This window comes from Lepus europaeus, chromosome 4 (genome assembly GCF_033115175.1).
Source record: "Lepus europaeus isolate LE1 chromosome 4, mLepTim1.pri, whole genome shotgun sequence".
Classification (NCBI taxonomy): Eukaryota; Metazoa; Chordata; class Mammalia; order Lagomorpha; family Leporidae; genus Lepus; species Lepus europaeus.
The window spans coordinates 69,491,090-69,506,952 of record NC_084830.1 but is presented as its reverse complement, the minus strand read 5'-3'; the positions used below and the strand labels follow the sequence as shown (position 1 = coordinate 69,506,952).

The following is a 15,863-nucleotide window of genomic DNA, read 5'->3' as shown; positions in this document are numbered from 1 at the left end:
TGAGGAGTGAACCAACAGATGGAAGATCTCTGTGTGTGTCTTGCTCTCTCTGTGTAACTCTTTCAAAATAAGTAAGTCTTTTAAAAAATAAAATAAATTTTATTTTGCCACAAAACCCCACTAAGTTCAAGATACTTTTATAAGTGGTGATGCTAAGCAGCTAGTCCATCCTGAAGAGCTAAGGATCCTAAGAATTTAACCATGTCAACAGAAAAGAAAAAGAAGTCAGAAGGAGCCAAATCAGGACTTCAAAGTAGGAACCTATTGACTTCCCATCAAAATTCTCACAAAACCGCCCTTGTAGGATGAGGAATAAGCAAGAGAATTGCTACGGTAAAAGACTCTGGTGAGGCTTTCCCAGGTGTTTTCATGCTCAATCTTTGCTTCACTTTCTCAAATTACTCTCCTAATAAGTTATCAACTTTGGCCCTCCAGAAAGCCAACAAGCAAAGTGCTTTGAGCATCCCATAACACTGTTGCCATGAACTTTTCTCTTGATTAGTCTTCTGCATTGACTAGAATACATCCACTTCCTAGCATACTTTGTCTTCCAGTACTGTATTGCATAAAATCATCTTTCATCTGATGCTACAATTTAAAAAAAAAAAAAGTCAGGATTTTTATCTTACTGATTTAAAATTTCCACTGAAAGTTCTGCTTTTGGGGGCGCTGTGGTGCAGTGGGCTAAGCCTCTGCCTGCAGCGCCAGCATCCCATATGGGTGCCAGTTCGAGTCCGGACTGCTCCACTTCCGATCTAGCTCTCTACTAATGTACCCAGGAAAGCAGCGGAAGATGGACAAAGTGCTTGGGTCCCTATACCTACATGGGAGACTCAGAAGAAGTTCTGAGGGGCTGGTGCTGTGGCGCAGTGAATAAAGCTGCTACCTGCAATGCCGGCATCCCGTATGGGTACCAGTTCAAGTCCCAGCTGCTCCACTTCCAATCCAGCTCTCTGCTGTGGCCTGGGAAAGCAGTAGAAGATGGCCCAAGTCATGGCTTGCACCCTCGTGGGAGAACTGAAGGAATCTCCTGGCTCCAGGCTTCAGATTGGCCTAGCTCTGGCTGTTGAGACCAACTGGAGAGTGAACCAGCGGATGGAAGACCTCTCTTTCTCTCTCTACCTCTCCTTCTCTCTATATGTAACTCTGACTTTCAAGTAAATAAATAAATCTTTTAAAAAAAATAAAATAACAACAAAAAAAGCAGCAGCAGCTCCAGGCTCCTGGTTTAGGCCTGGCCTAACCCCGGCCGTTGTGGCCATTTGGGGAGTGAACCAGTGGATGAAAGGCTTCAAGTTAATTCTGCTTTTGTTTGCAGCTGATCTGAGAACAAAGGTTTTGGAATCCATTAAGTGAAAAGTTCACTCTTCTTTAACCTTTCAGTCGCTGAACCAATGGAGATGTCTTAGTTGATGATACTGTTTCTCCTCAGTCCTTCTCAAGGAGGGCTGGAAGATTTTTTTTTCCTTGCAAATTGATGTGGATGGTCGACTATGGGCTTCATCTTCAACGCATCTCTCCCTTCTTTAAATAATGAGTTATTCGTTTGGAAACTGCTAATTTTTGTGAGACATTATCTCCATAAGCTTTTCTTTTTAAAATATTTTATCATTTATTTATTTGAGAGGCATAGTTACAGATAGAGAGAGGGAAAGACAGAGAAAGGTCTTCCATCCACTAGTTCACTTCCTAAATGGCCTCAACAGCTGAAGCTGACCTGATCCGAAGCCAGGAGCCAGGAGCTTCTTCTAGGTCTCCCACATGGGTGCAGGGGCCCAAGCATTTGGGCCATCTTCCACTGCTTTCCCAGGCCACAGCAGAGAGCTGGAATGAAGAGGAGCAGCCAGGACACGAACCGGTGCCCATATGAAATAGTGGCACCACTATCCCCACCACCCGCTATAAGCTTTTTGTTAAACATTGATGATTTTACAATTTTTCAACCCACGCCTCAACCATAAATCGGATGTTTGGTCTGGCTTTAATTTTAGCAAAATTTATGTTACTCTGATAAATGCTCTTTTCAAATTGATACCTTATCCTTGTTAGTGCCACAAACTAGATCCTGTTCAGAGGTTACAATATAGTATGAGTTTACTGGAATTCAAATCAAATTTAAAATCTATGAATATTTTTCTTTTATTTTTTTTTGGAGGGACTGGTTCTTTATTTCAAAAAGACATTTATTATCAATATTCAGTCTCAAAACAGTTACACTATTGGTATCTCTCTCCCAACCAGCCCCAAAGAGAGCACTCCAAAGAAGATGAGAGTATATTTCAAGCCAAAAAAGCTGCAGAATGTATACCCAATAAACCTCACAGAAACCTCACCAAAAGTGGGACTGGGTGGGGAAAAAACCTTGGAAAAACCAGCACACCAGCAGCCAACACTGCAAATTGCTCTTACAGCCAGTAGGGTTGGCAAGGGTCCCGAAGCCCAGAGAAGCAAAGCTTCAAAAAAATATAAAACTGTAAAAGCTATTCAAGATTTCTCCAGCACTGACCGACACAAAGCACAGTGAGATGGTGCTTTTAGAAACAGAAGCTTCAAACCCAGCAAAGGATGGTGAGATGAGGTTTTCATGGCTAAATCAGGGGCAAAAATATAATTTTATTTATTTTAAGGAGGCAGGAAAGCAATGTAGTGGTCACCTCAACCTAAGAGGTATCCATTCTGCAAACTGTTGGGAAGGGACACAGGCAGGACAAAAAAACTGGTCTCTTAATTTGGTCACCTTTTTTTTAAGATTTTTTTTTTTTTTTACTTATTTACTTATTTATTATTTGAAAAGTAGAGTTATAGAGAGGCAAAGACAGAGGCAGAGAAAGAGAGATCTTCCTTCCGTTGGTTCAATCCCCAAAAGGTCACAATGGCTGGAGGTGGGCTGATCTGAAGCTAGGAGTCAGCATCTTTTTTCTGGGTCTCCCACGCGGGTGCAGGGGCCCAATGACTTGGGCCATCTTCTACTGCTTTCCCAGGCTATAACAGAAAGCTGGATCAGAAGTGGAGCAGCCGGGTCTCAAACAGGTGCCCATATGGGACGCCGGCACTGCAGGTGACAGCTTTACCCACTATGCCACAGCACCGGCCCCTTGGTCACTTCTGATAAAAAAAATGCAAGAACAGTTGTCCAAACATACCTTGAAGCTATAAACCTGAACAGCAAGGCTGTTTTTTTGGGGGGGTTTTTGGCCAACTCCCTCTAAAATCACCTTTCTGGTTTGGCTGATACTTTGTACAGAGCAATAAGGTTCTCCATAGTGGAGTCTTTCCCTGGGTTCTCTCTGGCTCCTAGTAACACAGGCCCATCCCTCTTTCCCTCCTCTATGGAGAAGGGACTATGCATTAAACTGATAAATTACCTTCAAAACGTAAAAAAGGGATCAGATTGTTGCTTCAGAGTGTGGACTACTTTGACTCTTCTACAAAATGGTTGCTCCAACAACAAAACAGGTAATTATAAAATGTGTATATCACAACACACTTTTAAAGACACCTTGCATTATACTCACACTCCCTTAAATGTTGTTCTTGGGGCCAGCACTGTGGCGCAGCTTGTTGATGCCCTGGCCTGAAGCGCCAGCATCCCATATGGGCGCCGGTTCTAGTTTCGGCTGCTCCTTTTCCAATCCAGCTCTCTGCTATTGCCTGGGAAAACAGTAGAAGGTGGCCGAAGTCCTTGGGCCCCTGCACCTGCGTGGGAGACCTGGAAGAAGCTCCTGGCTCCTGGCTTCAGATCGGCACAGCTCCGGCCATTGCAACCAATTGGGAAGTGAACCATCAGATGGAAGACCTCTCTCTCTCGCTCTCTGCCTCTCCTCTCTCTGTGTAACTCTGACTTTCAAATAAATAAATAAATCTTTTAAAAAAAATGTTGTTCCCAAAAGAATCCAGCCTCAAATCCCACTGGAATCTCTGGGAAGAGGCAGCAACAGGCCTGTGAAAAAGACATGAGGGTAGGGGTTTAAAGATAGAGAGGGGTGGCAAAAGGAGAAAGCTGCCTTCCAGTTCAAGATCAGTCCTCAGTTTAGAGTCAGCTTCGGGCAAGTTGGCCTCAGGTGGAGTCAGCGTCAGAGGGAGGAGCAACGGCAGGGCAGGACTGGGGTCAAGCAGGGTCTGCTCCAACATCCTTTGTGTACAGAGGAGCTCCTCTTTGGTGCATTTCAGTTTATCTTCCAAATCATCAATTGTCTTTCCCAGCTTTGCTACTGATCTCAGCAAATTCAGCACAGGTCTCTGCCTTCCTGAGCTTATCATCAAGAATCTTTATGCCTTCCTTGTATTTGCCTTCTTTTTTAGAGTATTTTTCTTCAGCAGCACTCAGACACTCCAGCTTCTGCTCCATCATTCTGATCTCCTCATCTATCTCAGCAACAGGAATCTACCAGCTCAGCTTATTCCTCTGTGTGTTCAATCACCACCGGTTTACAAGCCCCTCCGCATACTTCCTGTCTGTCTCTTCTGCAATGTGCTTAGCTCCTTTACCTGGGGCCCCATCTTTTCTTCATCTTTTCAGGCCAAATTTTCAATAAAGTTCAGACCTCTCACGCTCATCAGCAGCATTTTCCATTTCCTCCAACTTCTGCAGAGCAGTGGCCAGGTTCCAGCTCTTTAACCAACTGGCTACTATGGTTCAAGGAGGTGACCTCAGGCTCAGCTTGCTCCTGGGCCCACTTCCCACTGGTGGTGCGCAGCCCTCTCCTTTGCATCATCCACCTGCTGCTGCAGAACCTGGATCTTCTGCTTCATCGCCTAGATGATGGTGATCCCTGCTTCTCATGCTCCTGCCCCTCCCACTCAGCGTTGCAGCTGCTTCATTATGTGTAATTTTTTTCATAAAATACACTTTCAACTTTGAAATTCATCATACAAATGATATGTCAATGATAGATAGGTTCTATGATGTAACCATGAACAGAGAATTTATGAAAACCACTGTTCCCAGGGGAAATAAAGGTCACTTTACACCGCTGGCCACAGTCAACTGATCAACATGTAACCTTGTTTTATGCATATTTCTCTTTGAACGCCCATTATTATATATTAATGTTGAACTCAAAAGTAACAGTACTGCAAATCCTGCCTGAACAATGCTTATCTTAGTCATGTGTTCTTGCTGTAAAGCACAATAGAGCCCTCATGCTTAGAAACACTACACTGTACTTAAGTACTGTGCTTCAGGGCCATTTTAAACATCAAAGTACCCCATGAACAGCACAAAAATGCAAAAAATGTGGAACCAAATAAACCAAAGAAAGTCCACCTGCTGGGGCCAGCGCCATGGTGCAGTAGGTTAATCCTCTGCCTGCAGCACCAGCATCCCATATGGATGCCGGTGCTAGTCTTGGCTGTCCCTCTTCCAATCCAGCTCTCTACTATGGCCTAAGAAAGTAGTGGAGAATGACCCAAGTGTTTGGACCCCTGCACCCGCGTGGGAGACCGGGAAGAAGCACCTGGCTCCTGGCTTCGGATCAGCATAGCTCCAGCCATTGCAGCCATCTGGGGAGTGAACCAGCGAATGGAAGACCTTTCTCTCTGTCTCTCACTCTCACTGTCTCTAACTCTCTGAAATAAATAAAATCTTAAAAAAAAAAAAAAAGAAAAGAAAAGTCCACCTGCTTACAACAAAAAAGCTAAAACAAGAAACCAATGTCATCAAGGTTAACATTTGGTGCTGTGGTTAGGAATTCACTTGGATGCACATCTCATATTGGAATGCCTGATTCCAAGTCCCAGGTATTGCAGGCATTGGGTGGGGGTGGAGGGTTGTCTCTATTTCTTTATCTCTCAGATAAAATGAAAAATTTTTTTAAAAAAAAGAAAGCAGTGTCACTCATTAACCTAAACAGTTTATTTCATTTACTCTCCTTCCTGGATTTTCATATGAACCTTACACTAGCTTCACAAAATGCAACTGGAACTCAGGAACTGAGTCTCTGCAAAGTACTTATGTAAAGTAATGCTGGGTTTTCCCACATTCAGATGTTTCTGGATTGCAGCCCTTTAGCACTGGACTCTACGTAAAAGGCAAGAGATCGGGTGGGTATTTGGTCAGGAAGTTAAGATGCCCTTTGGGACACCTACATTCCAGATCAGATTCCATGGGTTTCAATTCGTCTCGGCTTCTGATTCCAGCTTCCTGCTAATGTGCACCCTTGGGAGGCAGCAGGTGATGACACATGGTTGGGTTTCTGTCATCTACATGGGAGATCTGGATTGAGTTCCCAGCTCCCAGTTTCAGACCCAGCCCAGCCTCAACCAGTGTGGCAACTGGGGAAGTGAACCAGAGGACAATTCTGTCAGAACTATCTGTGTCTCTCTCATGCACCCTCTCCCTCAAATACATAAAATAAATTTTAGAAAACAAAAAGAGATAGAAGAGGTAGCTCAAGATTTCCATCATTTCAAATTTTGTGAAACACCCACCCATCTTCCCTGCAAGAGGCCTCTAACAATGCTTTCTTTTAAACTTTTTTTTTTGAAGATTTATTTTATTTATTTGAAAGACAGAGTTACAGAGAGAGGTAGAGACAGAGAGAGGTATTCCATCTGCTGGTTCACTCCCCAGATGGCCGCAACAGCCAGAGCTACGCCAATCCAAAGCCAGGAGCTTCTTCCAGGTCTCCCATGCAGGTGCAGGGGCCCAAGGACTTGGGCTATCTTCTACTGCTATCCCAGGCCATAACAGAGAGCTGGATTGGAAAAGGAGCAGCCGAAACTAGAACCAGCACCCATATGAGATGCCGGCACTTCAGGCCAGGGCATTAACCTGCTGTGCCACAGCACCGGCCCCTAACAATGCTTTCACTCTGAAAATTATCTGTAGTGCCAGTGTTGTGGCACAGCAGGTTAAGCTGCTGACTGCAATGTCAGCATACCATATGGGCAATGTTTCGTGTGTTCACCACTCCACATCCAATCCAGCTCTCTGCTAATGTGCCTGGGAAAGCAGTGGAAGATGGCCCAAGTCCCTGGGTCTCTGCACCCAAGGAGGAGTTCGAGGCTCCTGGCTTTGGCCTGGGCCTGGCCCAGGCCCTACTATTGCAGCCATCTGGAGAATGAAGCAGGAGATGGAAGATATCTCTGTCTCTCCCTCTCTCGCGGTGACACTGCCTTTCAAATAAATACATACATTTAAAAAAAGAAAAAAATAGAGACCGGCGCTATAGCATAGAGGGTAAAGTCACTGCCTGCAGCATTTGCATCCCATATGGACGCCAGTTCAAGTCCTGGTTACTCTGCTTCTGTTCCAGCTCCCTGCTAATGCACCTGGGAAAGAGCGGAAGATGTCCCAAGAACTTGGGTCCCTACACCCATGTGAGAGACGCAAAAGAAGCTGCTGGCTCTTGGTTCCTGGCTTTGCATCAGTCCAGCTCCATCTATTGCAGCCATCTGAAGAGTGAACCAGCAAATGGAAGATCTCTCACTCTAACTCTGCTTTTCAAATAAATAAATAAGTCTTTTTAAAAAATGGAAAATTATCTGCTTCTGCTTATATGTTAATGGTTAATGTTAACCTACAATAAAGTGCCTAGGTAATTTTCATCTGTGCTGAGGTTGTAAATGGACCAACCAATGTTAGAGAGCATATCTAATTATGACAGTTGCACCACTTACTGAATTCTTTAATAATAACAAGAATAATAACTCACAAAAGAAAAAGAAAAAGAAAAGAAAGCTGTCACCTTATTTTACCTTGGTTGGAAATGTGTGGGTTGAGTGACACAAATTCATTGCCACTCTGTAAGTGTCCATAGTCCATATATGATCATAAAGATGTTTCAAGTATTCACTTGGGGGTTACAAATAAATTTCAGTGAATAGACCACTTCACAAACAAGAAATCCATGAATAATAAGAATCAACTGTTTCTCTCAATTTAGTTAGGCATCTTTTAACTTCTTGTAGCAATATTTTATAATTCTCCGTTTTAACACATCATTATATTTATCTATAAACATTTTATATTTTTCATGCTATTGAAAACGGTATTCTTTTATTTCATTTGTTTGTTCTTTGCTAGAAAATAAAAACACAGCTAACTTTTATGTATCGTTCTTGTAACAAGCAACCCTACTATGCTTACTCATTTAGAATTATGTCAGATTTCTACACAGATAATCAGGTCAATTGTGTATAAAGACAGGTTTATTTCCTTCCTCTCCAATCTGAACTTGTTTCTCTTGCCTCACTGCATTGGCTAGAACTCCTAGGAAAATCCTGAAAAGGACTAGCGAAAGTGGACAACTCTTTTTTTTTTAAGTATTCAGGGTCATTTAATTGAAAGTCTAGAGAGACATCATCTTTCTGCTGGTTCACTCCCAAAATGCTTTCAACAGTTGGCGTCGGGCCAGGCAAGCCAGGAGCTGAGAAGTCAATCCAGGTCTCCCACATTGGTGGCAATGACCCAAGTATTTGAGCCACCATCTGCTGCCTTCCAGGATGTGTATTAGCAGGAAACTGGATTGGGAAGTGGAGTCAGTACTCAAACCCATGGATTCCAATAGGGGATGCAGGCATCCCAGGCAGCAACTTAAACCACTGCATCAAGTGTTCAGTTTTTCAGCAGTAAGTACAATGTCAGATAATGAGGTTTCTCATAAATGCACATGAGCAGACAGAGGAATTCACTTCCATTCCTACTTTGTTGAGGATTTGGAATTTGTCAATTTGGTTTTTCTGTGTTTACGAAGATGATCATTGTATTTTTTAAATTAATATGATAGCCCTTAAGGCATTCAGATCCAGCTGAAAAGCCCATGAGAGTATTTCAGGCATGGAAAGCCAAGACACTGTGGCAAAAAAAAAAAAAAAAAAGAAAGAAAGAAAGAAAGAAAGAAAAGAAAGAAAGAAATGACCTAAATGAAAGATCTCTGTGAGATCCCAGTGGAAAGAACAGGTCATCAAAGAAGGAGGTAGAGAACTTCCACTTTGACTATGACCTTGTCTAAATATGATCAGAGTCGGCGAACTCAAAAGGCCTCCATAGCCTTGGCAACTCATGACAAGAGCCTAGGGTGATTACTGATGCCATAAACAAGAGTGTCAATTTGTTAAGTCAACAACAGGAGTCACTGTGCACTTACTCCTCATGTAGGATCTCTGTCCTTAATGTGTGGTACAGCATGATTTAATGCTATAATAGTACTCAAACAGTATTTTTCATTCTGTGTTTCTGTGTGGGTGCAAACTGCTGAAAGCTTTACTTAATATATGCTAAATTGATCTTCTGTATATAAAGAGAATTGAAAATGAATCTTGATGTGAATAGAAGGGGAGAAGGAGCAGGAGAGGGGAGGGTTGCGGGTGGGAGGGAAGTTATGGGGAAGAAAAAGCCATTGTAATCCAAAAGCTGTACTTTGGAAATTTATATTCATTAAATAAAAGTTTAAAAAAATGGTTTAAAAAATTAATATGATAAAGCACATTGATCAATTTTTTTTAACATTAAAAAACCCAACCCTGCATTCTTGGGAATAAGTCTGCAAGGTTATAACATATTACCTTTTTAATATACTATTAAATTAGATTTGTTAAACCTTTGTTTAGGATTTTACAACTATATTTATGAGAAATATTGTACTGTGGTCCTCTGACTGGTTCTGATATCCCATAATCCTTGGAAAATATTCATTTTATTTCAGCATTTTTGAAAATGGTAAAACTGATATTATTTCTTCCTTAAATGTCTGTTGTTCGCCAGAGAAACAATTGGCCTTAGAGTTTTCTTTGTAGAAAGATTTTTAATAACAATTTCTGTATATTTAATACAGAGCTTTTCAAGTTACCTATTTCCTTTTGGGATTAATTTGCTCTTCTTTATTTCCTTCAGGTAGAAACTAAAGTCATTTATTTGAGATTCTTCTTTTCTAATATAGACATTTAATGCTATAAACTTCCTCCAAGAACTATTTTAGTGTTGTCTTATGTCACATTGCCAACTGTTGTTAAAGTATTTTCTAACTTCCTTTTTCATTTGTTAAAATATTTATTTATTTATTTGAAAAAGTTCACAGAGAGAAGGAGAGGGAGGGAGAGAGGTCTTCCATCCGATGGTTCACCCCCAAATTGACCACAATGGCCCAAGCTGCGCCGATCCAAAGCCAGGAGCCAGGAGCTTCTTCTGGGTCTTCCATGTGGGTAGAGACCCAAGGACTTGGACCATCTTCCACTGCTTTCCCAGGCCATAGCAGAGAGCTGGATCAGAAGTGGAGCAGCTGGGACTCAAACTGGCGTGCCCATATGGGATGCCGGCACTGCAGGCGGCGGCTTTACCCGCTACACCAAAGCGTCGGTCCCTTCATTTATTTTTTAAACACTGACTACTTATGTGTGTGTTTAATTTAATTTCCAAGTATTCAGGGATTTTTTTCAATAACTTTTCTAACAATGATTTCTAATTCCACTGTTCAGAGAATAATCTTTCTGACTTGAATCCTTTTTAATTCATTGAGATTTTATGGTTCAGAATACATGTTGTTTATCTGGGTAAATGTTCTATACAGACTTGGGAGTATTCTGCTCTTTTAGTTGAAGTGTTCTATACATGCAATTTTTTTTTTTTTTAATTTTTGACAGGCAGAGTGGATAGTAGAGGGAGACAGAAAGAAAGGTCTTCCTTTTTGCCATTGGTTCACCCTCCAATGGCCGCCGTGGTAGGCGCACTGCAGCCGGAGCCAGGTGCTTATCCTGGTCTCCCATGGGGTGCAGGGCCCAAGCACTTGGGCCATCCTCCACTGCACTCCCAGGCCACAGCAGAGAGCTGGCCTGGAAGAGGGGCAACCGGGACTAGAACCCGGTGTTCCGGCGCCGCAAGGTGGAGGATTAGCCTACTGAGCCACAGCGCCCGCCGGCCTTATACATGCAATTTTTAACAGGTCAGATCACGTTGGCTGTTATTCGAGTCTAATACATCTGCTATATCAATCATTAAAAGGAGTTACTGAAATCTAATGATAGTGGATCTCTAAATTTCTCCGTGCATTTTTACCAGGTTTTTGCTTCATGTGTTTTGAAACTGTCATTAGGTGCATCAACACACCACTGTTATGTTCTCCTAATTTTTTTTTTAAAGATTTATTTTATTATTTGAAATACAGAGTTACAGAGAGAGGTAGAGACAGAGAGGTCTTCCACCGGCTGGTTCACTCCCCAGATGGCTGCCAACAGCCAGAGCTGAGCTGATCCAAAGCCAGGAGCCAGGAGCTTCCTCCAGGTCTCCCATGTGGGTGCAGGGGCCCAAGGACTTGGGCCATCTTCTACTGCTTTCCCAGGCCATATTTTGCTTTTAATCTGTGTTTATATTTAAAATATTTCTTGGAAATAAGTATATAGTTGGATCTTGCTTTTTAATCCAATTAAACAAACCCAGCCTCTGAACTGGGGTGTTTAGAATACTTGCATTTAATATGATTATTCAAATGATTAAGTTTGAGACTATCCTCTTACTATTTTATATTTGGTCATTTTGGTCTCTCCTTTTTTCCACATTCTCTCCTGTTAGATTAATTATATTATTCTATCCTAACTCCTTTTTTTGGTTTCTTACATATAACTCTGCTTCACTATTTCAGTGGTTGCTGTAAGGTACACAGTACATATCTTTAATTGGTCACAACCCACCTTCAAGTAAAATTTTTTAATTTTATTTTTTAAAATTTATTTAATTATTTGAAAGAGAGAGAGATTCCACCCAGAGCTAGGCCAGGCTGACCCCAGAGCCTGGAACTCCATCCAGGTCTCCCACATGGGCGGCAGGGTTCCAAGTCCTTAGGTCATCATCTGTTGCCTTCCCAGGCATATTAGCAGGAAGCAGGTTGGAAGCTGAGCAGCCAGGACTTGAACTGGCAATCCAATAAGGGATGTGGATATCCTATGTAGCAGCTTAACCCCCTGTGCCACAAGGCACACCCCACCACCAGTCTTATAATACTGTACCTCCATTTGTCCATTTCTGCCATTAAGCTATTGTTACCACGCTGTCTTGTTAATAGTTTTGCTTTAGAAAGTTGATTATGTGGCATAGGCATTGTAGTGCAGTGGGTTAAGTCCCAACTTGGAACACAGACATCCCATTTCAGAGTTTCTGGGATCATGACCACCTCCACTTCCAATCTAGCTTCCTGCCAATATGCCTAAAAGTACATAGTTCCTGGCTCTTGGCTTCAGCCTGGCTCACCCCCAACTGTTGTGGGCATTAGGGAATTGAACCAACAGACAGAAGACCTATCTGTTTCTCCCTCTCTATCATTCTGCCTTTCAAATAAATAAAATCTTTTTTAAAAAGTAAAAATAGAACTATTATATGATCCAGCAAACCTATTTCTAAACATAAAAAGAAAATAAAGCTAACTATCTTTTACAGAGATTTAATAAGAAAAAAATCTTACATATTTACCAAAGTAGTTATGATTTCTAGTGCTCTTCTTTTATCTAAATCCACAGTTACATCTGTCATCACTGTCCTGATATCTGAAGGACTACTATAAAGTTTTCTTCAGGGGCAGGTGTTTGGCACAGCAAGTAAGTTACCTGTACCCCATATCAAAGTGTCTGACTCAAATCCAGCACCTCTGCTTCTATCCAGTTCCCTGCTAAAGCGCACCCGTGGAGGGAGCAGCTGATAGCCCAAGTATTTGGGATCCAGGTTGAGTTCCGAGTTCCTGGCTGCAGCCTGGTATTTCAAGTTTAAATCAATGTGCAGAAGATCACTTTCTGCCTTTCAAAATAAAATGAAAAGTAAATAAAAATTAAATTAAATTTCTCCTATTAGGGAATATTAGTAATTAATTCCTTCAGGTTTTGTGTATTAGAAAACATCTTAGGGAAGGGAAGGGCACTGTAGCACAGTTGGTTAAGCCACTACATTGGATGCCTGCATTGCCAATGCCTCCACTTCCGATCCAACTTCCTGCTAATGCATACCTTGGGACACAACAGGAAGTGGCTCAACTACCTGGGACCCTGTCACCAACATGGGAGACCCAGAAGGAGTTCCTGGCTCCTGGCTTCCACCTGACCTCACCTCACCTATTGCAGACAACTGGGAGTGATGCAGTAGGTAAAAGATTCTCTTTCCCTCTCTCCCTCTTGTTCTCTCATTATGCCTTTCCAATAAATAAAGAAAATATCCTTACTTCATCTTAGTTGTTGAAACATATTTTCAGGGCCAGCACCAAACAATAAAGCTGCCACCTGCAGTGCTGGCACCCCATATGGGTGCCAGTTCGAGTCCTGGCTGCTCAACTTCTGATCCAGCTCTCTGATACAGCCTGGGAAAGCAGTAGACCTGCACACACATGGGAGATCCAGAAGAAGCTCCTGGGTCCTGGCTTCATTGTGGCCATTTGGGGAGTGAACCAGCAGATGGAAGACCTCTCTCTCCCTCTCTGCCTCTGTCTCTCTATAACTCTGCCTTTCAAATAAATAAATAAATCTTAAAAAAAAAAAAAAAAAAAAAAAAAAAACAGAAAGAAACATTTTCTGCTGGGTAAAGAATTATTTTAAAAAGTGTTTTCTAAAGAACATTTTTCATCTTCCAGTACTTTAAAGATTCTTCTCAAGGTGGGTTTTTGGTCCAGCAGTTACGCAGCTACTTGAGACGATCCCAATCCATACTGGAGTGCCTGACTCTGCTTCCCAGTCCAGCTGCCTGCTAATGCACGTTCTGATAGGCAGCCACCCATATGGAAGACCTGTATTGCGTTCCAGGCTCTTGGCTCCAGGCTGGCCCAGCCTTGGCTGTTGCAGGTATGTGGGGAGTCAATCAACAGATGGAAGATTCCTCTGTGTGTGTGTGTGTGTGTTGGAAATAACTAAATATTAAATGTTTAAATAAAATAAAGATGCTTCTCCACCATTTTCTTGCTTATACTATTTCTGATAAAAAAAAAAAAAAAAAAAAAAACTCTTGTGTTTTTCTCTGCTCCTCTGCACATACCCATGACCATTTCTTTTTTTTTTCTCTTTCTCTGACTACTGTTAAGATTTTCTCTTGGTCACCTGCATTCAATCATTTGAATACGATACACTTGGGAGTTGTTTTGTTTCTCGTTCCTGGAGTTCATGGAACTTCTTTATCTGTAGGTTTATGGTTTCAGCAAGTCAGGAAAGTTTTTGACCATTATTTTTTGAAATACATTTTTCTGCATGCTGCCATCTTTGAAAACTCTAATTATTCATACACTTGGCTGCCTGAAGGTGTCCCACAGCTCACTGATGCTTTTCATATTTTTTATTCTTTTTATTTGTGTTTCATTCTACATGGTTTCTATTGCTATGCCTTCAAATTCATTGATTTTTTTTTTTCTTTTTTTGCTGCAATGTGCAATTTGTCACTAGTCTCATTTAGTATATTTTTTATCTCAGGTGTAGTTTTGAAAATATGAAACACAGTTATAATACCTGATTTTAATGTGCTCTGCTAGTGTAATATTTTGTTACGATTATTCTCCTCATTGTGGGTTTTACTTTCATGCTTATTTCCACACAGTAATCTCTGAATGACACACACCACAAATTTTACCGGACTAGGTCTTTATTCCTATAAGTCTTGTTGAACATTGTTCTGGGCTTTATTTCGGTAATGAGGAAATAGTTTGCTTCTTTCAAATCTTACATTTCTAATATGCTAGTTGGTTCCAAAGGAGCAATTTTTCCTCAGCTGCAAGAGTCTGCCAGGCTCCACAGCTCAGTTTTTATACTCCCTACACCAGATCCTGGGAAGTATCTCAACATCGTAGGCTGGGGCAATGTAAGGCTTGTTTTGTTTCTCATTTCTCAGAGATCAGCAATCCTCACTGCATGGTGTCCAATGTCCTGAGAACTGTGGTTTCCACGTATTTTGTCTTAAGGGCAGGAAGGGTATAATTGCAAGAAGTTGCGGAAGCGGGGAGAGAGCGGGAGTTGTGATGTAACAGATTGAACTACTGCCTGGAATGCTGGTGCCACCGGTTCAAGTCCCAGTTGCTCCATTGCTGACACAGCTACCTGCTAATGTGCCAGAGAAAGCAGCCCAAGTCCTTGGGCCTCTGCACCCACTTGAAGAAGCTCCTGGCTCCTGGCTTTGGCCCTGCCCAGCCTCGGCCATTTGCAGCCATTTGAGGAGTGAACCAGCAGATGGAAGATTGGTCTCTAACTCTTTCAAAGAAATCGTAAAAAAAAAGGCATCCCTGTTACTCTACTTGAACCAGATGCAGAAGTCCCCATCCATCTTTGTATGCTTATCTGTGTCTCACATTTTAAGTGAGTTTCTTGTGTCCTGCTTTTCCAATCTGACATTCTTTGCCTTTTTCGATGTTTACCTCATTTCTATTTGTTGTAATAATACAGTTAGATTTAAATCTACTGTTTGCTATTTTTGTCCCATCTATAATTTCCTTTTTTCAACGTTACCTACCTTCCTCATGACTGCTTAGACTTAGCATGCCATTTTATCCTCCTATGGGCTTATTAGTTATTTTCCTTTATTTCACTTTATAGCAATTGCTCTAAAATATACACAGCCTACCTTCAATAAATACCATACTATTTCATGTATGCTGTAAACATCTTAACAACTGTATACTTCCCTTTTCACACTACTTACACTCTTTATACTACTGACATCAACTCATTTCTCCATGTGGTGTAAGCCACAACACAATGTTAGTATTTTTGCTTTCATCTATTATTGTATAAAGAGCTTAAAAGCTTAAAAGCTAAGAAAATATATTTTACATTTATCCCATATTTTATCAGTTGTTTCCAAAGATTCAAGCTTCAATCTGTTAATATTTTTCTGCCTTAAGAATTTCCTTCAAGACTTATGGTTTGGGAGTCAGCATTGCAGTGTGGTAGGTTAAGCCATCATCTATGACACA

At 41.5% G+C, this 15,863-nt stretch overlaps 1 protein-coding gene and 1 pseudogene across 10 annotated transcripts in view; both read right to left on the bottom strand.

Moving 5' to 3' along the window:
- Window positions 1–15,863, bottom strand: part of STAU2 (staufen double-stranded RNA binding protein 2) — a 360,539-nt gene that overhangs the window by 311,625 nt on the left and 33,051 nt on the right. The gene's annotated exons all lie outside the window — the stretch shown is intronic.
- Window positions 3,900–15,409, bottom strand: LOC133758175 (tropomyosin alpha-3 chain-like; annotated as a pseudogene).